General features: G+C 35.8%; 1 protein-coding gene across 1 annotated transcript in view; it reads right to left on the reverse strand.

Moving 5' to 3' along the window:
• The window catches only part of SGCZ (sarcoglycan zeta), a 1,185,986-nt gene that overhangs the window by 1,031,019 nt on the left and 131,682 nt on the right, over positions 1-23,285 (reverse strand). The window lies entirely within an intron of this gene.

Below are 23,285 nucleotides of genomic sequence, written 5' to 3' on the forward strand. Positions count from 1 at the left end.
AAACTGATTCTCTGCCTGGCTTAAAATTTTACATGGTAAATCTCCAAACAAGCAGTTCCGCTTTCAACAAAAATATGGAATTCTGACTGGCATATGTCTATTAATGTTCTTTAGATCAATACGTCTGTAGTCACTGTTCTATGTTCTTTATAGATATCATTGATATCTTCTTCTGATAAATATTTCTATGATGCACTTAAAGACAATTTTAAAATTCAGTCTATATTGAGACATTAATCATTTTATGTCTGGTATGAATTATGACACAAAAGAGATTACTGACTACATGTCACTACTTATTCAGATGAACAAAATAAATGTGCAAAGACATTAAGTAAGTTAATCAAAGAAATAAAGCTAGCAATATTAGAAGACTTTAGAAAAAATCAGGATCCTGGCCGGGCACGGCGGCTCACGCCTGTAATCCCAGCACTTTGGGAGGCTGAGGCTGGCGGATCACCTGAGGTCAAGAGTTCGAGACCAGACTGGTCACCATGGTGAAATCCCATCTCCACTAAAAATACAAAAATTAGCTGGGCGTGGTGATGCATGTCTGCAGTCCCAGCTACTTGGGAAGCTGAGGCAAGAGAATCACTTTAATCTGGGAGGCGGAGGTTGCAGTGAGCTGAGATCGTGCCACTGCACTCCAGCCTGGGCAATGGAGTGAGACTCCATCTCAAACAAACAAAAAAAAAAAAAAAGAAAAAGAAAAAAAGAAAAAAAAAGAAGAAGAAGAAGAAAAAGAAGAAGAAAGAAAATAAATCAGGATCCTATGTCTAGTATAAGAACATATTTTTGGCTACTGGACTCTAATATCATGTGAGTTTCACTTAGCAGAACCCCAATATCTGACATTGATAAATTGAAGACTGACTTTATCTTATGAAACCACACCAAATGCCTCCCCTCTTTCTCTTAGCTCCATTAGCAATAGTCAGTATAATTCAGTGGCAATAATTTTGATTATGTGCTCCATCTACTATGTGCCAAGTGACCATGTAATTTAATAGATACACATTATCTAATTTTATCCTCAAAATAACCCCAGGAGATCCATGCAGTCAATTATCCTGGCTTTGATGAAGAAAATGAGGCTTCAGAAAGTTAAAAAAACTTTGACAAATGTAGACAGCTAATAGGACATGAAGCTAACATTTGACCCATGTTTATTTAGCAACAAAATCCAAACCCTACTCACAGTTATTTAATTTTAACATCCTTAACTTCTGTGCTCTCATTTGTACTTCCCATTTGAACTTTCTATTACTCCCCTCAATGCCTAGCACCTTAAATGAGTAAATTACCTTTGTCTTACAGAAAGGGGCAATGATCAGTAAAGGTGATTATGTAGAAGACTCTAAGATACACCTGCTGAAACCTAAGACTGCAATACATGATGGGTTCATTCATCAGGAAAACAAAAACAAAAAGCCTTGCTTCCAGGTTCCAACACTGAAGAAATTAATTCCCTAGGAGTGGCATTGTCAATTTCACTAAAACAGGCAGATGTGGAAGATAACATGTCAATATCTGCTCAGTCTAACCCAGAATCTGTAGGTAACCTGACAGCTTGGCCATTGCAAGGAGATAACACCTGATAGATAATCCCTCTGTAAAAAATTAGTTCCAGAACAAGCTGAGTCATAATGTACATTTAATTTTGCTTGATTTCTCATGAATATTCTAGCCACCAACTTTGCTAGTCTTTTTTCCTCTCTTGCCCACACATCTCTCCTAGTTATGAATCCACCATTCTTCTGACAAGGGACTCCTCTCTACATTTTGCCAAGTCAACATACTTTCAGAGGCAGCCTCTGTCATTCTTGTCGGCACACCCTGTGGGTATCTCTCCCACCATCATTACTTATCCTCCTGCTGGGTACGAAAACCGTGAATGCTACAAAATGTGGATTTCTGATGTTCCCTTTATCTGCTGTTCTGGAATGGAATTATATTCTTCTGCATTTAAGAACATATTTTCCATGTTATTTTTAATTAATAAACATCTGCTTCTAGAGCCTGGTGATTTTGTGAAATGTAATCCAATTCCATGGATGCTGCATAATAAAATCTAAACTTAATTAGCATTCTTCAAACAAAGAATACTATTTAACAAGAGTGGTAACTTTAAAAGGGTACATTCTAACAAGCAAAATATTAAAATTCTAGGGTAAACTGAAAGATGCTCCTTGCAGCAATATCCAAACAATATCACAATCTCTCCTTACACCTCTGTGTTCAGAAATCAGGAAAATGTTCTTGCATACTCCAAACACTACAACGTGGTTGCTAAAGACAAATATAAGCTTGGGTTTCAAAAGGCCATTCATGTACCTTATTCTTCTCAGCTCCTCTTAGATGTGAATGCAGCTCTGCCCTCGATTCGATACCTACTGAATATGTATCTGAACATATGTGTTGTAGAGTTTAATCATATTAATCCTCGCTCCATCTTCTCTTCTAGAATTCAATATTTGAAGTGACAGACTGGCTAATTGACCTGACCTGATCATTTCACAATGTATACATATTGAAGTTGCAAATTACACCTCAAAAACATATATAATTTGTCAATTTAAAAATTCTGTAATTGAAAAATTAATTCTGCTATTTTTTAAAATTATATCCTCCCAAATTTTTACTTATTTCTCAACTGCCTTGTGGACCTTGAATATTTTCAAATATAAGGATTCTTTACAACTCACTGAAGAAAATTGTGTTATTCTCTCTGCATTATCTTTCTGGAGTAATCTTGATCCACTTTTCCAGCCAGTTGGAAACTTCAGTAAAGGAAGAGTTCAACAATGTTAATGAATTTCTGAATATCTCACCTTTTATATTTCATATATAAAGATAGCATCCTTTTCATTGACTATAGGCAAGCTTTGGTGAAAAGGAAATGATTAATCAGCTCATCTTCTCAGAAGATAACATGACACAGAAAAACATAGGATATGAATTCACACATGAGATTTAGCTCATATTTGTCCTAAGCTTTCTGCCATGACTGCAGAACTAAGTAAATCACATAACCTCTCTGTACTTTTGTTTCCCTGTCTGTAAAATGAAGATAATAAGACCTACTGTATAGGATGATTATAGAGATTAAAAGTACCCCACACATAACCAGTGCTACAAAGTTGTCAACTCATGCCACTCTGCTGGATATAGTAAAGTTTGACCAAAATATACTGTATGCATTAAGAGGCTCAGGAACATTTCAACCTGATGTTGGCGATGATGTGTGGCTGTTCCACTATTTCCTGTGTACGTCTCAGAACAGTTCCATGTGCACGCTGGGATATCTACATATGTGATGTTAATGTCAACATCCCCACTATAAAGACAGAAATATGACAGACTAACAACATGTCAAACACTGGTTTTATTCCCCATGTTGGTTTTGGCAAGTTTTTGAAAATTTGAGTGGTTTAATGCATTTCTGCCAATAGACAAAGCTCAACTGATTTCAAAGCATTTTCAGATAAAGTTGTGATCACTGAATTGTCATTGAGAATAAATCTCTAAGACATGGGTGTACTAAACAGCTTGCCAGAAAAAAATGACAGTGTTTATTTAATAAGATTGATTTTATTTTCAGATATTGTATTTAATTATTCATTATGTAAGTCTCCTTTTTATGTGGGTTCAGCTAAGCTAGTGTTAACATATAACTAAGTAGAGCTTCAAAGAATGAAACGAGAGTCAACTCCTTAAGTTTACTCAGAGTATGAAGTCATTTTCTGCAAATAAGCTATCATAATCTAACAACATTCCATTAAGAAAATATAAGGCATAGCACACATGTATTAAGCTGTCTTACTACTTACCATGTAAATTAACATGAGGTATTATTTTTCTGTATAAACATGCATGTAAAATGCTATTTTTTAGTAACCACCATTACTATACACCTCATAAGTCATTTGACTCTCTCTCACTCCATGTTAACAAAGCAGAAAAGGAATAACATAAGTATGTCTCAAATCACCAATCATAATGAATAGAAAAAGGATCTGAAAGCACAAAATTACCATTTTCTGAGTATTCATAGGCAGTGCAATATGCACGACACTTTATATTTTTTGTTGTTTGATCATATTATTGATCATCTATATTTTACAAAAGGTAACTGAGATTAGTTAGGAATGTGCCTACATTTACACATGCAGTAAGCGTTAAAACTGAGATTCAAGCTCTTTCATCCATTACATAAGCATATGTCATTTAAAGGAAGTTGTCTATTAAATGTCTATGGCATTGAATAAATTATTTAATTTTCTACTATCCAATTACATTAATTCTGCTTAAAGGTACTGTATTTTAAAATATTAACCTATTTTTCTGTAAACACTTCAGAACAATTTAATCTGTTTCTCTGCAATAAATGATTTTTGCCACAACTTGTTCAAAAAAGCACAATTGAAATGTATGTACCTTATATGAATGGAGATGTTAATTCTTGAATAAACATCAGAGTGTAGAATTGTTTAAATAAAAGATGCTTTCATAAACTAGACATTTGAAACTTAAAGCTAGGGAACATACGAGTTCCTCTCTAATAAAGAATAGAGCCCAGGTGAGAAAACTGTTGTCCCTTGCTGATAAGACATCCTTTCCCCATGCACTTATATAAGCCTCTTTGGTTCGTCTACCACGAGGCACAGACATCATTCTTACAGACTGGTCAGTCCCGAAGCCATCAGTGTATCATAAAACACAAACTGTGCTCCAGAAAACAATCAGAGAAACAGGCCCAATTCACATGGCCTTTGCACCACAATTGCAAACAAATAATGGTTTGTTTTAGCTTTCCTTTTAGAAATTATAGACAAGAGCCAGTATTTTAAATGTCTCATTTTCCTTAGAATTCCTTAGAATTTAACAATGTCATGTAGTCACAGGTGCTTCTAATTTTCATAAGAGTAAACATCATCCTTTGACTAAACTGATTTGCATATAAGATATTAATTGGCAACACATCTTATTGTTATTAACAATGGAAAAAAATGATCTCCAACTTACTGAAAGTCGAACATTAAAATGTTGGTTTATTGTCATAGTTATATACTATAAATGCCTAATTTTTAGAAACAATCACATATTACTAAGGTGGATATACTATAGTCTAATGATTTGATATAAAAATGTTGAGTAAAACCATCACTAGTTAATATTCATTTCTTTGATTTCTCAATCTCTTTTGTTTCCATTGCTATTATATTAAGTGGAATAGAAATAGATGGATCTTAACATGTTCAAATGAGTGTAATGATAATTTCAAGATTTCCCCTGTGTGGGACATGGACAGCTAAAATACTTCTTGAATTTAAACTAAGGTCAATTTCTTAAAACATCCTCTTCTAAAAATCTGAAGACTGGTGTATGGTAGCTTGCCTATATTCTTTTTTTTTTTTTTGAGACTTTCCAAAAAACGAAGTTTTACCATACATTGATACTCCTCATGTCAAGAATCTGGATGGAAAATGAACTTTCATCAAGTTTATAGTAAAGATTGAGAAACAAAATGCCTATAATCAAGAACTCTAGCTCCAAGCCATTCACAAACTTGGCACTTTTTACCTGCTTGGCCTTCAGCAAGTTACTTAATCTCTGTGTGCCACAGTTCATAATCATAAGACTCATCTCATAAGTATATTTTGGTGACTGAGGACATGAACAGAAAGTCCTTACAGCTATATCATGTACACAGTAAGCACTCAATACAGCTTAGCTATTGTTGTGGATCATATCGTTTCAACATAGCTGTCAAAATAGAGTAATGTGGTTTTAAATGATGGATGAACTTGTTGCTGAGTCAGTTAATATTGTGTTCAGAGAGGACTAATGAGAAAAGAACAATGAAGTATGTAGGCATTTTTTCACTAAATATATGTCAAATATATTGTATGAGATAATATGGTTATCAGATCATCTAAATTCAAAGTCTGTGGCTTAACCAAAGTAGTAAAAACTGTTGAAACTTTTGATATTACCTTGTATGTAATCAGTCAACATATTCTTTTTGCCAACTTTTCAGTTATCAACAAAGTGCCTCAAAAATGGAAATTTGTTTCTCAGAGAAAAATATTGGTTGAATGTTACAGTTCATAGACAAAGGTCATGATATCCACAAGAAGCAAATTCATTCAGTTACAATTTTCCCATTTACTCACACACCAATCCAAAAGTTTTAAGACATGTAGTAAAGGTAAACAAAAAATACCATGTACTTTTGCCAAACCATACTGCTTAATCTTTAAAATTAACACTTGAGGTTTGACTTAAATCCTCCTGAATATAGTTTCTGAGCCTAATACCTATGCATTTTTTTCCATATTTCAGCTTCATGCTGGTATCTGGCAACATCCCTGGGTGTGGAAGCTCAGAGAATGCTAGAGAACAAAGAGCTCTAAGTCATGTCCAATCAGGCTGCCCATGGGGCTGCACCCAGGAGGGCACAAATCCAAACCAAAGGTCCCCATTTCTAGAAACACAATTCAAACACAAGCATATTCCTAAAAGGAAGAAACCTATGCTCTCATGTTAGTAATTAAGATGAAGATTAAGAGCCAGAGAAACTGATTAAACAAGACTTCCATCTGGAAGGTCTCCAGCAGGTGGGAAGTAGGAAGGTAAAGCCAAGCGTTGATAGAAAGCAAATAGATGGTTAATGGTGTGTGGGTCGATAAAAGGCCTAGTTTGGGACTAATCTCACCATCTTTTCTTATCATTTTTGTTTTCATGCCAAACCGGTGTGTGGAAATCGAAAGAGTGAATGGTTGCACAGTTAATTTAAGGGGCTAGAAAATTAAAATTATAATCTTCCAAGCGAAATGCTCAGTAGCCAAAATACATTCTGGGCATCTTTCTTTATTGAGGGTGATAGATGACCTGGATTTTTCCTTGAACAACTGGGACTGATTACTTTGATTCTGCACATTAATTTTATGGCATCTACGTGACTGACAGTTATATATTTAGAATGAAAATGGAGTAATCTAATTATCTGTTTTTATATTAAATGTTTTGCTTTATTACCAAAGACATACTTGAACTGATAGAGTAACCTCTTTTCTCAAATAGACTTTTCTTACCATTATTTTTTGGCCAGGATAGGCGGTAGATGGGTATACACTGTAAACAAACTTTTATTTATTTTTCTTTTAGAGATGGGCCCTCATTATGTTGCCCAGGCTGGCCTGAAACTCTGGGCTCAAGTGGTCCTCCCAACTCAGCCTCCTGAGTAACTGAGACTAAAAGTGTGTGTTACCACACCTGGCTCAACAAACTTTTGATGAAGATAATTCAATTAAACCAAGACCTTTCTTCTGAATCATACAAGCAAATTTGTATTTTTCACTACTTTTTACATTCACTTATATCCTTAGAAATCCTCATCATTCTGAAAGACTTCATCATTCAATGCCATGTAAGATTTTATTCCATATGCATGCCTTAGGCTTGAGAGATGCCATAAAATTAATGTGCAGAATCAAAGTATATACCAAAAAATTAGAATCACCAAAGCACCGCGTTAAAAGTAGAAATTCAAACTCTATTACAGATCCTTCCACAGATCTGCTGGAGATGGAACTTAAAAAAAATTCCAATTTAAATAAGGACCTGATGTAATCTTTATATACACCTTTAAAATCTGAGACCCATTGTTATAGACATTATAGCAAAAGTTGAATAAAAGGACTCCTAATTTATATTTAATTTTTATTTATTTGTTTATTTATTTTTTATTTTATTTATTTATTTATTTTTTTCTAGATAGGGTCTCACTCTGTCAACCAGGCTGGAGTGCAGTGTTGTGATGACGGCTCACTGCAGGTTTCACCTCCTGGGTTCAGGTGATCCTCTCACCTGAGCCTCGAAAGTAGCTGGGACTACAAGCTCACACCATTATGCCTATTTAATTTTTTGTGTATTTTGTAGAGATGGGGTTTCACTATGTTGCCCAGGCTTGTCTCAAACTCCTGGGCTCAAGCGATCCATATGACTCAGTCTCCCAAAGTCCTGGAATTATAGGATGAGGCACCGTGTCTGGCCACTCCTAATTTTAAAGCACTGTTGTTTATACACACTATACTAAAAACAGCTATATAAAAACAGCATAATATGGTCAGTGAAAACGCAGGTCTTAGAGTCATGGATCATAAATCCTGTGAGACTCAGTAACTCTATAACCTCAGACATGTCTTTTTTTTTTTTTTTTTTTTTTTGAGACGGAGTCTCGCTCTGTCACCCAGAGTGGGGTGCAGTGACTTGATCTTGGCTCACTGCAAGCACCGCCTCCCGGGTTCATACCATTCTCCTGCCTCAGCCTCCCGAGTAGCTGGGACCACAGGTGCCCGCCATCGCGCCCGGCCAATTTTTTGTATTTTTTAGTAGAGACGGGGTTTCACTGTGGTCTCGATCTCCTGACCTCGTGAAAACATGTCTTTTAAATCTCTAACCATTGCTTTAGCTATCTGCTTCATTGAAGGGTTAAGTCTTGTTTTTTATGAATCTTAACATGCCAGAATTCTAGAATCAGTGCTATTTTGCTGAATTAGTATAATAAATCCTTAGAACTCTATAATATGAGATACAGATTACTTATTATATCTTTATTTTTAATAGTTATATGTAAATGTGTATTTATCACTACTGCTATTTTAAAATGCTTACGTTGTGTTTACAGTAATTTGGAAGTGGGAAAAATTTTAACAACAGCTAGCTAGCCTGAGTATTAAATCAGAAAAGTGATGGGAGAAAATTTCTCATTTATATATTAAATGAATATCCATTGCTTTGTACAAGGAGAAAGAAAAATTCTTTAAAATCTGCTTTGTATATTAACATCTGGATATTTCAAATGTAAGAGAAAACTGCCAATTGTAAAATATCCCTGGTCATCTTCTTAATATGACTTTTAAGATTCTATACTTCAAAAGAACCAAGAAAATCATATTTTAAATATTTTACAGTCTTATTTTAATATCTCTCTATTACACATTCATCAAACCCTGTAAAATTCATCCTCATGGAAAATAATTGAGATAATCATCACATGCATTATCTGGGCTTCTCCAGAATGGAAAAGCTTTCAACTATTTAAAGCAGGCCCACTTAAAACTATTTGCTAATACTACTAACAGGAAAACAGATGTGTAGACATCCAAATAAAGCTTTGATATGCAGAACGTCTTTTGGAAACTGTTTGCAGATTACTGGCAGCCACATATGACAAATACACACTTTTAGTATCACATTCCCTAGGGCGTCGTTAGAACTTTACTGAAGGTGACTAGCCCATTATCATAGAAACACAAATTCGACCCTGGCCCTCTTCCTTGGTATTCCATCGGCTGCAGCCATAATAAATCAATGAAATAATTTCTCTGTGACTTGAAAAAGGTAATACTAGGTTTTCTCTGACATAGGTCACATGATAAAGAACATTTGTATAGATTTTAAGAAGAGTTGCTTCTCATTGAAGGTCACAAATATACACACTTGTAGGCATTAGCCACGGTATTGACTTCTCTGAGTCATTCGTACTTCTCATCAGGAATTGAGGTGGTTATTCTAGCTCAAAACAGTAGTATCTTGACGCTCAAATTTAAACTTATTCTTTTATATCATGTCCGCCATAAGAGTTGTGTATTTCACCTGCGATATTTGTAGTGATAATTTTGTAGTATAATCAGCACAACAGTTGCTTAGAAAAGGGTCTCAGTGTTTTTATTTTTTTCATTTATGTTAGCAGAAATAAGATTTATTCAGGAAAACCAAAGTCATATAGTGTAAATTGAGGTATCTAATTTTCCTATTTTGTATTTAAGCAGTAGGCGTTCCTCTTCATTAGGGAATGGCAGAACATCAACAGAACATGCTTCTTGTACCTCAAAGTAAAAAATTACACTTCACTGTATTACATTATCCTCAAGGTTAATTGATTTGTGACGATTTGATGAGTTAAGCACAATTTAAGTTACAAAATTGAGACCAGAAGTTCCAACAATCTGCACAATAATCTGACCATTAAACAATCTATAGATACTCATCTTTTTTATATGAGTGTCAACTTATAATAATATAACAATATCACTTATTCACAAATCATATTAGAGTAGTTTCTACAGCCGGGTCCTTTTATGGGTCCTTGGGTTACAGCAGTGTGTACAATAAGCAAGAAAGACGTCATTCTCATGAACGATACCTGCTAGTGGGGGAAATAAGAGAAACACTAAAAAGGAACCAAATTAATTAAAATATAAATCTAAATAGAGTTCCTTGCTGAAATAAAATAAGACAGTGGGATGGAGAGTGATAGGGCAGTTGCTTTATTTATGTATGTGTTATTATTATTATTATTTTTTTTTTTTTTGAGACACGGTCTCACTCTGTCACCTAGGATGGAGTGCAATGGTGTGATCTTGGCTCACTACAACCTCTACCTCCCAGGTTCAAGCAATCCTTCTGCCTCAGCCTCCTGAGTAGCTGAGATTACAGTCGTGTACCACCATGCCTAGCTAATTTTTGTATCTTTAGTAGAGATGGCATTTCACCATGTTGGCCAGGCTGATCTCGGACTCGTGACCTCAAGTTATCCACCTGCCTTGGCCTCCCAAAGTGCTGGGATTACAGGCATGAGCTACTTCACCCAGCCATAGATCCATTGCTTGAGATTGGATAGTGTCTGAGAAGACTTCTGAGCTGGGAATTCAGCGACAGAAAAGAGCTATCCATTTGAGGAGAGCAGAAAGAAGAGCAAATTCTACAGTACTAAAGTCTTGAGTTAAAGGGAGACCAGGGTGTCCCACAGTCAGGGAGAAGGAAGTGTATCTGGAGCCCAGTAAGCTAGGATGGCATGAGAAGAGTGATATGGTTTAGTTCTGTGTCCCCACCTCGAATTAGAATAACCCCAACATGTCAAGGGAAGGACCAGGTGAAGATAACTGAATGGGGGCAGTTTCCCCCATGCTGTTCTCCTGATAGTGAGTTCTCACAAGATCTGATGGTTTTATGAGGAGCTTCCCCCTTTACTTTGCACCCATTCTCTCTCCTGCCACCTGTCAAGAGGTACCTTATCTCGTGTTTGTACATTTCCCAAGGCCTCCCCAGCCCTGCAGGACTGTGAGTCAATTTAACCTCTTTTATTTATAAATTACCCAGTCTTGGGTATTTCTTCATAGCAATGAGAGAACCAACTAGTACAAGGAGCCACAGTGTTACCTTCATTTCACCTAAAACGAATGCACTCTATATTGTGAAGTCAGGAAAAATTTTAATGCTCTTATGTTGAACATATTTTGAGAAAAACATTTTATTTTATCTTATTTTTTGTGTGTGTGAGATGGAAATTCATTCTTGTTGCCCAGGCTGGAGTGCAATGGCGTGATCTCAACTCACTGTAACCTCCACCTCCCGGGTTCAAGCGATTCTCCTGCCTCAGCCTCCCAAGTAACTGGGATTACAGGCGTGTGCCACCACCCCCGGCAAATTTTTGTATTTTTAGTAGAGACAGGGTTTCACCATGTTACCCAAGCTGATCTCCAACTCCTGACCTCAGGTGATCCGGTGCTGGGATTACAGGCATTAGCCACTGTGCCCAGCCAAGAAAACATTTTAATTGGAAAACATTTGATCTACACATTACGGATGCACAGTTTCTTTTTCTTAATAGGTTTTCATTTGTATCTTTTCCTTGTAGTGATCATTCAGTCATTTGAATGTATTTGAATTCGCAGTTTTACTTAAATGAAAATAAAATTAAGATTCCTCAACAATATGAGGGCTTCAGATTTTTTTTTTTTTTTTTTCTGGGAAAGAAACATACCCTCTGAATATTCTTGCAATTGTTTTCTGTTACCCAAGCATCATTCATTCAACCAAAAAGCCCATTGACCCTGAGGTCCATCAGGTTTCTTTTACACCCACACCTGAAGGGACTAAGCAGGGTACTAAAGCAGAGTGACCACAGTCATGGCTCCTAGTTTCAAAACTTTATGATGTTCAAAGAATTGCCATTGAGGACTCGCGAAGTCAAACAAAATGAATCTTTATTCCTATAAATTCAGCAAGTTATGTTCCCAGTGAGACTCAGCGAAAAGTTCCACTTCTTCCTAAATCAGGCTGATTTTCAACAAGGATCAAGCCTTTTCAAGAAGCAGTTTACTTTTGTCACCTAAATTTCAAATTGATGAATGCAGTTCACAAAAATGAGCAGTTCTGTGTTTTGAACAACAAAAATGTCTCCAAGATACGCCAGCAAACTGTGCCTTATTTAAACCATACAAGAAGTAGTTTCTTTTTTATTTTTATTTATTTATTTATTTGAGATGGAGTCTCGCCCTGTAGCCCAGGTGGGAGTGCAGTGGCGCAGTCTTGGCTCACTGCAACCTCCGCCTCCGGGTTCAAGCAGTCCTCCTACCTCATCCTCCCAAGAAACTAGGATTACAGGCATGCGTGATCACACCCAACTAACTTTTTGTATTTTTTTTTTTTTTTTTTTTTAGTAGAGATGGGGTCTTTAACCATGATGGCGAGGCTGGTCTTGAACTCCTGACCTCAAGTGATCCACCTGCCTCGATCTCCCAAAGTGCTGGGATGACAGGTGTGAGCCACGGCGCCTGGCCGAGAAATAGTTTATTTAAATTCATGATTGTCTATGAAAACAGGAATAATATAATTTATCTTCCAAAGGAGACACTTTTGAGATGAAAAGAAGGCGTTATTGACAAATATGTCAGGACTATAGACATAAACCTATCAACTGTCCCTGGCAAACTGGAACATGTGATGCCTCCACCTATGAAGCACAGGCCTAAGAGGCCTTAGAAAATTCTATCTTATCTCTTCACAGATAAATACGAATAAAATATTTTACAAATTAATTGTAAATATCTTTTTAATTTAATTAATTTTGAGACGGAGTCTCACTCTGTTGCCAGGCTGGAGTGCAGTGGTGAGATTTCGGCTCACTACAACCTCCACCTCCCGGGTTCAAACAATTCCCCTGCCTCAGTCTCTCAAGTAGCTGGGACTACAGCTGCACACCACCACACTTGGCTAATTTTTTGTATTTTAATAGAGACGGGGTTTCACCATTTTGGCCAGGATGGTCTCGATCTCCTGACCTCATGATCCACCCGCCTCGGACTCCCAAAGTGCTGGGAATACAGGTGTGAGCCGCTGTGCCTGGCCTTATTTTATTTTTTGAGATGGGAGGTCTCACTGTGTTGCCCAAGCTTGTCTTTAATTCCAGGCACAAGTGATCCTCCTGCCTCAGCTTCCTGAATAGGTGTGACGATAGACATGCATTGCTGGGATCCATAAATTGTAAACATGTTTGTTGAAGCAACAAACTGGGCCACTGTTACATAAAGTCTGTAAACCTTGTATCCACCTACAGTTTCACCAACTTCATAATGTGTATAAATATTTAATGCACATATTTCTAATATTTACTCTAATGTATAATGCCTTTATAATCTTATTTAATGTAAAAAGACAGAGAAAAGCACCAAACTGTTCAGTTTCAGTAGCTTGAGCATAAAAACAGCATTCTAATGGTAAAATACAAAAGGCTGATGCAACTGCAACAATAGTCAGTGTACCTCCACTTAACCCATTTACTGCTCAGTGTGAAAAAAATCCCATCGCTGGGATGGGCGTGGTTGCTCAAGCCTATAGTTCCAGCACTTTGGGAGGCCAAGATGAGAAGATGACTTGAGTGCCACGAGTTTGAGACAAGCTTGCTCAACAAAGTGAGACCCCATCTCTCCATAACAGAAATTTTAAAAAAATCAGTCAAGGGCAATGTTGACTGCCTGTGCTAACAGCTACTAAGGCAAGAGGATCTCTTGAGCCCAGGAGTTTGAGGTTACAGTGATTTGTGATTACACCAATGCATTCCGGTCTAGGTGACAGAGCCAGACCTTATCTAAAACAAAAACAGAAACAAAAATCCCATAGCTAGAAGAACAGGAACTGGGTATTGCTCTAGAAAAAGTGGCAGGTAAAATCTCCTCTCCTTACCTGGCTAACCTTGGGAATTAAACTGGTATTGTAAGCTTTAACTCATCACTTGGAAACCTGTCTATAGCCTTGAATATGAGCTGCTGATTCTCCATGTAAAATTAACTGTCCCACATTAAAAAGCAGAGCAGGATGGGGAAACGAGGTAAGAAAATAGATGTTGTAAAAGGAAATTAAAGGAAAAAGGAGGAAGAAGACAGAAAGGAGTTAAAAAGAAAGAAGATAAAATGAGAAAGTAAAAAAGGACAACTAAAACAAGTTTAAAACTAAAATGTGCATATTCTTCCTTACATTTTTATTACTGTGTTCACCTCTTTGGTAATTATGTTAGATGCAATTAGAATCAGAATCCCACAGAATTAAAAGAAAATCATACAGATCTTCTGAAATATCCCAGACCCAAACAAATTTTGACCTGTGTAGTATCACACAGCTAGAAAAGGTGACAAAGTTAGTTACAGACTCATGTCTCCTAGCTCTTCTGCTCCACAATTTACAGAAGAATGCTTTGTATTTATAATATGCTAGTAAGTATGTCTTATAAAATGTCAAATTGGAGGTTTTCTACTAAATGCTAGTTTCACCTTTATAAATGCTGTACTTGTTTTGAGGTTTCCAAGAGTACCTATTTCTGAAATACCTGTTCTGCCTTTTTTTCTGGCTTTTAAATTCGATATTTTCTCTCTCCTACAGAAATAAAATAAATTGTGGTACTCAATAAATACTTGATCAAATACATGAACGAATAAAATAGTAGAGCCTCTGGTCAGGCGCGATGGCTCACACCTGTTATCCCAGCACTTTGGGAGGTCGAGGTGGGTGGATCACCTGAGGTCAGGAGTTCGAGACCAGCCTGGCCAACATGGAGAAACCCAGTATCTACTAAAATAAAACATTATCCAGGGGTGGAGGCGGGCGCCTGTAATCCCAGCTACTCGGAAGGCTGAGACAGGAAAATCGCTTGAACTTGGGAGGTGCAGGTTGTAATGAGCTGAGATCATGCCACTATACTCCAGCCTGAGTGACAGAGCGACACTCTGTCTCAAAAAACCAACCAAGCAAAAAAACATTAGTGCTTCTGCAGGTTTTATTCAACCATGGTTTTTCAAATTGTTATTGTGTAGAGAAAACACAGCATCTCAGCAGCAATAGGCACAGCCAAATAAGAGAGGAATTAATTGTGTAATCTTTGTGATTGGCCTTGTGTCTTCAATAGTAAGACACTGAACACAAAAATACAGCAACCAAATATATATGTAAAAATACTAAAATGGAAATTACATCAGAAATAAAAAAGGGGCTGTCACAACTGATCCTCCGCTGTGACCAATTATATACCCACAAAGTTGATAATTTAGATGAAATGGACCAATTATTGAAAGAAACATTCTACCAAAACTCATACATGGAGGAATACAGCCTTTGAACAAAGAACTGAAATCAATAATAACTTCCCCAAAATGGCCAATGGTTTCAATGGCTCAAGGGCCAATGGTTTCTCTGGTGAATTCTATGGAACATTTAATGAAGAAATAATAACAATTCACTACAGACCGTGCCAAAAATAATTGAAGAGGAGGAAACACTTCCCATAACTAACTCATTCTATGAGGCCAGCATTACCCTAATACTAAAACCTGGAAAGGCTTTACAAAAAAGGAAAATTACAGCCAACATCTCTCTAAAAATTCTCAATAATATATTAGAAAATTGAATCCAACAATGTATAAAAAAAGTTGCACACCACAACCAAGTGAAATTTATTTCGTATTTGCAAGACTGGTTCAACATTCAAAAATAAATTAGTGTAATCTATCACATTAACAGGCTAAAGAGGAAAAATTACATGATCATATCAATAAATGCAGAAAAAGCATATGAAAAAAATTCAACACGGTTTCATGATAAAAACTCTCAGCAAAATTAGGAATAAAAGGGAACTTTCCAGACAAAAAATGGTCGACAAAAATACCTAGAGCCAATATCCTACTTTAATGTTCAAAAAAAGGGATAATTTTTCCCAAATCAGTAACAAAACTAGGAAGTCTTTTGTACCAAAAATCATAGCTAATGCAACAAGACAGGAAAAGGAAATTAAAGGTATACAGACATGAAAGAAAGAAACAAGACCCTCTTATTTTCAGATGACTTGATTGTCTATACAGAAAATTGCAAAACCTGAAAACAAAATTTCCTGGAACTGTTAAGTAATTACAGTAAGGTTGCAGGATACAAAGTTAACATACAAAAGTCCATTTATGTTCCATATTCCAGCACCAAAAAAAAATGTAATCTGAAATTAAAAACATAACACTCTTTATATTATTACACACATATCAAAGAAAATGTAGGCGCAAATCTAATGCAGTATGTATGAAATAGATATGAGGACAACTACAAAATACTGATGAAAGAAATCAAATAATATCTAAATAAATGGAGAGTTAATCCATGTTCATGAACAGGAAGACTCAATATCAAGAAGTTAGTTTTTCCCCAACTTTTTTGGTAGATTCAACACAATCCCCATGAAATCCCCAATGGGCTATTTTGTAGATGATAACAGAATCTAATATTTATTTAAAAAGGTAAAAGACTCAGAATAGCCAATACAATACTGAAGGAGAATAAAGCTGAAGGACAGACACTAACTAACTTCAAGACTTATTATAGGCTAAGTGTGGTGGCTCTCTTCTATAATCCTAGCATTTTAGGAGGCCAAACAGGAAGAACCACTTAACCTCAGGAATTCAAGACCAGCCTGGGCAATAAAGTAACACCCTGTCTCTACAAAAATCAAAAATAAAAAAATTAGTTGGGCATGGTGGCGCACACCAATGGTCCCAACTACACAGGAGGATTGCTTGAGCCAAGGAGGTTGAGGCTGCAGTGAACCATGATTGCATTACAGCACTCCAGCCAAGGTGACAGAGTGAGACCCTGTCTCAAAAAAAAATACTCTTCACCCAACTTGTTTACCATTTATAATAAAAAACAAATGGTTCTAGAACAAGACATCCACATGCAAAAGTGAATCTAGACATAGGACTCACACTTCTCACACATATTAAATCATAGATCTAATGTAAAACTCAAGACTATGAGACATCTAAAAGATAACATAGGAAAAGATCTAGGTGACCTTGAGACTGGGGATAACTTTTGAATATACCAAATGTATAATCCATCAAATTTAAAAAAGTATTGTTATTAAAATTTACAACTTCTGCTTTGTGATAGACACTGGTAAAGGAATGAAAAGAAAAGCCAAAGACTGGGAGAAAACATTTTAAAACTCTCATCTCATAAAAGACTTCCATCTATACAACTCAATTCAAAATATTAAAAGTAAACAACAAGAAAACAAACAACCAGAGAAACAGGCAAAAGATACGAAAAGATATTTCCGAAGAAGACACAGATGGCAAATAACCATAGGATAAAATACTCCCTAACAGATGTCATTAGGAAACTGCAAATTAAAACAACATGAGATACCTCTATTAGAATGGCTATAATTGAAAATACTGACACCATCAAATGCTGGTGAAGTGGAGCAATAGAAATTCTCATTCACTGCTAGAGGGAATGAAAACTGGTAAACAGCAGCCGGGTGCGGTGGCTCATCCATGTAATTCCAGCACTTCGGGAGGCTGAGGCAGGCAGATACTTGAAGTCAGGAATTTGAGACCAGCCTGGCCAACATGGTGGAACCCCATCTCTACTAAAAATACAAAAATTGGCTGGACACGGTGGTGCACACCTGTAGTCCCAGCTACTCCAGGAAGCAGGAGAATTGCTTGAACCCGGGAGGCGGAGGTTGCAGTGAGCTGAGATTGTGCATTCCAGCCTGGGCAACAGAGCAAGACCGTCTTAAAAAAAAAAAAAAAAAAAAAAAAAAAAAAAAAAAGAAAGAAAGAATATTGGTAAAATTACTTTGGAAGAGAGTTTGTCAGTTTTCTACAAGCTAAACATAGGCCTACCATCTGATCCAGCAATCACACTCTACTGTACCATCTGACCCTGAAATCACACTCCGAGATATATGCCAAAATTAGATAGAAATTTATGTCCACACAAAAACCTGCACAACAGTATTTATAGCAGCTTTATTCGTAATTACCAAAACTTGCAAACAACCAAGGTGTCCTTCAGTAGGTGTATACAAACTGTGGTATATCCATACAATTAAATATTTTTCAGTGATAACAAATTAGCTTTCAAGCCATGGAAGGTCATGGAGGAACCTTAAATGCAGATTTGCTAAGGGTTTCCAACTATATGGCATTCTGGAAACGGTACAAATATGTAGAGAATGAAAAGGTAAGTGGGTTTCTGGGGGTTCAGGGGTGGAAGGAGATATAAATAGATAGAAAATATGAGTTTTTAGAGCAGTGAATCTAACCTGTATGACACTGTAATGTTGAATATGACATTATGCCTTTGTCAAAACCCATTGAATACAGAACACAAAAAGTGAACTATACTGTAAACTGTAGACTTTTGTTTGTAATGATGTATCTATATTGGTTTATGACACATAATAAGTGTACCACATTAATGCATGACATTATTATTAGGAGAAACTGGGAAGATGGAGGGAGAGCAGGGTATAGGAGACCTCACTGAACTACTGCACACTTTTTCTGTAAATCTAATAATGTTCCAAAATATTCTATTATAAAAAAAGTTCTAAAATGTTTATATTGGTGAATGGCACTAATTTGTGTATGGAGGTTATTAAAACTTTCATTAAAGTGTACATTATTTATATAGAATCTCTATTTTTTCTCAAGTCTTATATTTCCAATGAATCTTATCATCCAATTTAAACCACTGTTAATAGAGCAACACTTATCAGGAACTCTTTAGTCCAAGACTGTAAGTAGACTCTACTAACATAAAGAAATATAAATCATATTCCTTGCACTAAGGAATTTACTATTTTTCTGTGCATACTGGACATAAATATAATTATTACATAACAATATAATGTAATATAAATAGAACACATATATTAAGTAACAAAACAATGTCATGTATGGTGAATTTCATAAGGAGAGATTAAAGATTCCATAAATAATAGAGAAATGAAAGTCACAGCTCGGTGTAGGGGCTCACGGCTGTAATCCCAGTACTGGGATGCCAAGGCAGGTGCATCACCTGAGGTCAGGGGTTTGAGACCTGGGCAACATGGTGAAGCCCCATCACTACTAAAAATACAAAAATTACCAAGGCATGATGGTGTATGCCCATATACCCAGCTGCTGGGGAGGCTGAGGCACAAGAATCATTTGAACCTGGGAGGCAGAGGCTGCAGTGAGCAGAGATGGCGCCACTGCACTCCAGCCTAGGCAACCAAGTGAGACCCTGTCAGGAAAAAAAAAAAAAAAAAAAAAAAAAAAAAAAAAAAGGGAAAGGAAAGGAAAATAAAGGAAAGGAAAGGAAAGGAAAATAAAAAAGAGCCATAGCAAAACCAGTTTTATGGCAGTAAAATCTCTTGTAAAAAAATGGAAATAAAAATAGAGAGTTATCAGGGACCATACAGCGAAACACTAGGAAGTCTGGACGTTAATTTTTAGGTAATAAGATTCTAATAAAGGAGTCTAAGCCAAGTCAAACTAGAGGAAGATTCATCTGGTTTGAGTATGAAGATAAGGACACAATTAGGGTAATAGAGTTGAAATTAAGGAAGAAGAATCACAGACAGGATCAAAGGTTAAAAGGCATAAAATGTGAAGTTAATATTAGAGATGAACAAAGAAAGCTTGGTACTATTAAACAGTCAATTCCTAGCATAATGGGTGCGAAAGAAACATGAAGAAAAGGAAAACAGTCCCACACTAAGAAAATATAAAATCGAATTGGGCATGCAAAGCATACAAATATGAAGCAAACAGAAAAAGTGTCAAAGTCACACTAATGACGTGTTGATTAGTGGAAACTCTTTATGATAGAGCAGTCCAAGCAACGGAAATCCCCTTTTAAGTGACCGTACTCTGGATAAGGCATAACAGACAATGATGTGGCATCTTCATGATTCTCCCAAATCTAGACAACCTTATTTCATGCCCAAACGAACCTTTCTCACATTTCTGTAAAAGAGACTAAGTGCTCCACTTCTCAATCAGGAAATTCTCAGGGATCAACATTGGATGTGCCCCAACTTATCAAATCATTCTGGTTTCCATACCCTATTTTTTGAGGTCATCCTCAAAACAATCCCATGCACAGGATTCCTACCCTCTCCATCTAAGCTACCCAGCAGCCAATTAACTAATACGGTCTCTTATACAGGAGGCAGTCGAGGGTGGAATTTTGTGCCTAGAGCAATGGATGCATATTAGATGAAAGCTACAAAGATTTCTAAAGTCGTGCATACGCTTCAGCATGAGACAGACAGAAACCACACAAGGAAAAACATTTCTTTCTATGCATGTGTATCTAATACTTTTATACTTTAAAAAAAGACTAAAGTAGTATTATAATTCAGATATTTTCAAAAGTTTAAAAATTAAAAAGTAAAATTCTCTTTCTTGCCTTGCTGGCATCTCCAGTCATCAGAAATAGCCACGCAAAGTATCCTGCATGTGTTCTTCCAAAAATGTTTCTAAACATAAACCATTCTATAAGTATGTATATATAAATATATATATCAATATATTAATTTTTACCTCAATTGTATACCCACATGTAAAACTTGCTTTTTTTTAGCACCTTCCTATTTGATCACATATAGCTTCCCATAACAACATATGTAAGTGTACCCATGTTCTATACAGTGACTATGGAACACTCCATATTATGGATGTATCATAAGCTTTTTAACCGTTACCCATTTACATGGTTTCATTTTTGCGGTTACAAATAATACTGAAGAAATAGTCTTGAATTCTGTATACACTTGTCTTAAAACTTCTGAATCACAGGGTATGAACAATTTTTGATGTTGTTGTTATTGTTGCTGCTGCTGAGATAGAGCCAAACTGTCATCAAAGGGTTTGTATAATTCTTTCCTTTATGCCCCAACAATATGAAGTCTATTTCACCAAACTACTCCTAAATGAATGTTGTCATTTTGAAAAATGTTTGCCAATCCAATAAATTAGTTAATTACTACTTTTGCTATGAAATTAAGCATTTCAAGGTTACTGGACACTTGTATTACCTTTATAAAAAAGTCTATTCATGACCTTACACATTTGTCTATTTATTCTAGTTTTTATTTGCTGTAAGTGTTCTTTGTATATTAATAGATCAAATATGTTGCCAGTTTCACTTTTGCATTTTTGACGTTGTCCATGATTTTTCCCCCTACAGATGTGTATTAGTCTGTTCTCACACTGCTGTAAAGAACTACATGAGACTGGGTAATGTATGAAGAAAAGAGGTTTAATTGACTCAAAGTTCCACAGGCTGTACAAGAAGCATGGCTAGGGGGCCTCAGGAAACTTACAATCATGGCAGAAGCTGAGGGGAAAGGAAGCACCTCTTACCATGGTGGAGCGCGCGCGAGAGAGAGCGAGCTAAGGCTGAAGTGATGAGAACACCATCATGAGAACAGGAAGGCAGAAGTCTCCACCATGATTCAATCACATCCCACCAGGCCCTCCTTCAACGTGTGAGGACTACAATTCATCATGAGATTTGGGCGGGGACACAGAGCCAAACCATATCAAGATGCTTCTAACAATGGTCAAATTCACCAATCTTTAATCCTGGTTTATAGGATGATGACGCATGGGAAGGCAGAAGCACTCCTATATGTAGCGAATTTTACCAAAATTGGTTTCTATAATTGAGTGCTGTCTTTTTTTTCAAATCCTTTTGAAAGCTTCGTTTAGTTTGCAGTAGGAGACAAGCGTATACCAACGATAACTTCTTGCCAAAAGAGCCAATTCTTCCCCCGGCAATTATTGAATATTCCATCTTTTCCCCACTAATTCACCTATGAAATCTGTTATTTATTTGAATTCATATCTGGACTATCTTGACTAGTTTTGATTTTACTTATCTGCTTATACAAATCCCAAATTGTTTAAATTATCACGACATTAAAATATGCTGTAATATCTAGCATTCCTATTCCTTTTATTACCCTTCTTTTAAAAATATTATTTGATAAATTTCATGTTTATTTTTCCACATGAACATTAGTAGCACTTTTTACTAATTAGTAAATTATTTGTTGTACACAGTATTGCTAATTACTATTAGCAACTTATTAGTTGTCTTTTTTACATTAATTCTTGATATTTTCAAAAGCATCACATAGGTTTATAAGAGTTTTGAGAACATTTATGTATTAACACTATTGACACTACATACATATTACATATTAACACTCTATTTCTATATATGAACAAATGAGCCTTTTCATTGATTCAAATCTCATTCATAATACTTGAGTTTGATTTTCAATTTTTCTAAGTTTTCTTTGACATTTATGTCCAGATAGGCTAAACATTTATGCCTAGACAGTCTAAATGTATTTGGTATTGTAAATGAAACTTTTCCATCCATTATACTTTACATCCTTTTATTACATACAGACTACTAATTTTTATGTTTTACCTTTTATAACCTGTCATTTTATTGAAATCTCTTACTAGTTTCATTTGTAGATCTGTTTCTTGGACTTTACATGTATAGTGGATCATATATAAATAATTCCAACAGTTTCTCTTAATTCTTAGTTTGCAATACTTATTTTTTCTTTCTCTTTTCCGATTATGAATTTACAAATACCTAGCAATTTTAAATGTGGTGGTGAGAGTAGTTACCCTTCTTCTTTCCCACTTTACTGGGAAATCTGTTCCACAATTAATCATGACTTTGTTTTGGAGTCTGTATCACAGGAAGGAAATGTTTCTCAACTTCTGTTATGTCACCTTTTTAAAAATTCAGGATTTGGTGCTGAATTTATTAATTATACATATATTTTTAAAGTGTTTTTTTCCATTTACATATTAATATGGTAGACTGTATTGATAGATTACTACTGCTGATCTCAATCTGCATTCCTCACGTGAGTCCCTCTTCATTATATAATCAGGGTATATTATTTGTTAATGCACCATTCTTTTCTAATTAAAATTTGTATTATTTTATAGGTATTCATAATTGAGATTAGTTTGCCATTTTATGTCAAGTTTTAAAAGTTTTGTTATCTTGTTCTGCTGATTGTGTAACAATATTTTAGAACTCTTGTTCTCACAGTAGCACGCAGTTTGAATAGCATTAAAATTCTG

Source organism: Macaca fascicularis, chromosome 8 (assembly GCF_037993035.2).
Source record: "Macaca fascicularis isolate 582-1 chromosome 8, T2T-MFA8v1.1".
NCBI lineage: Eukaryota > Metazoa > Chordata > Mammalia > Primates > Cercopithecidae > Macaca > Macaca fascicularis.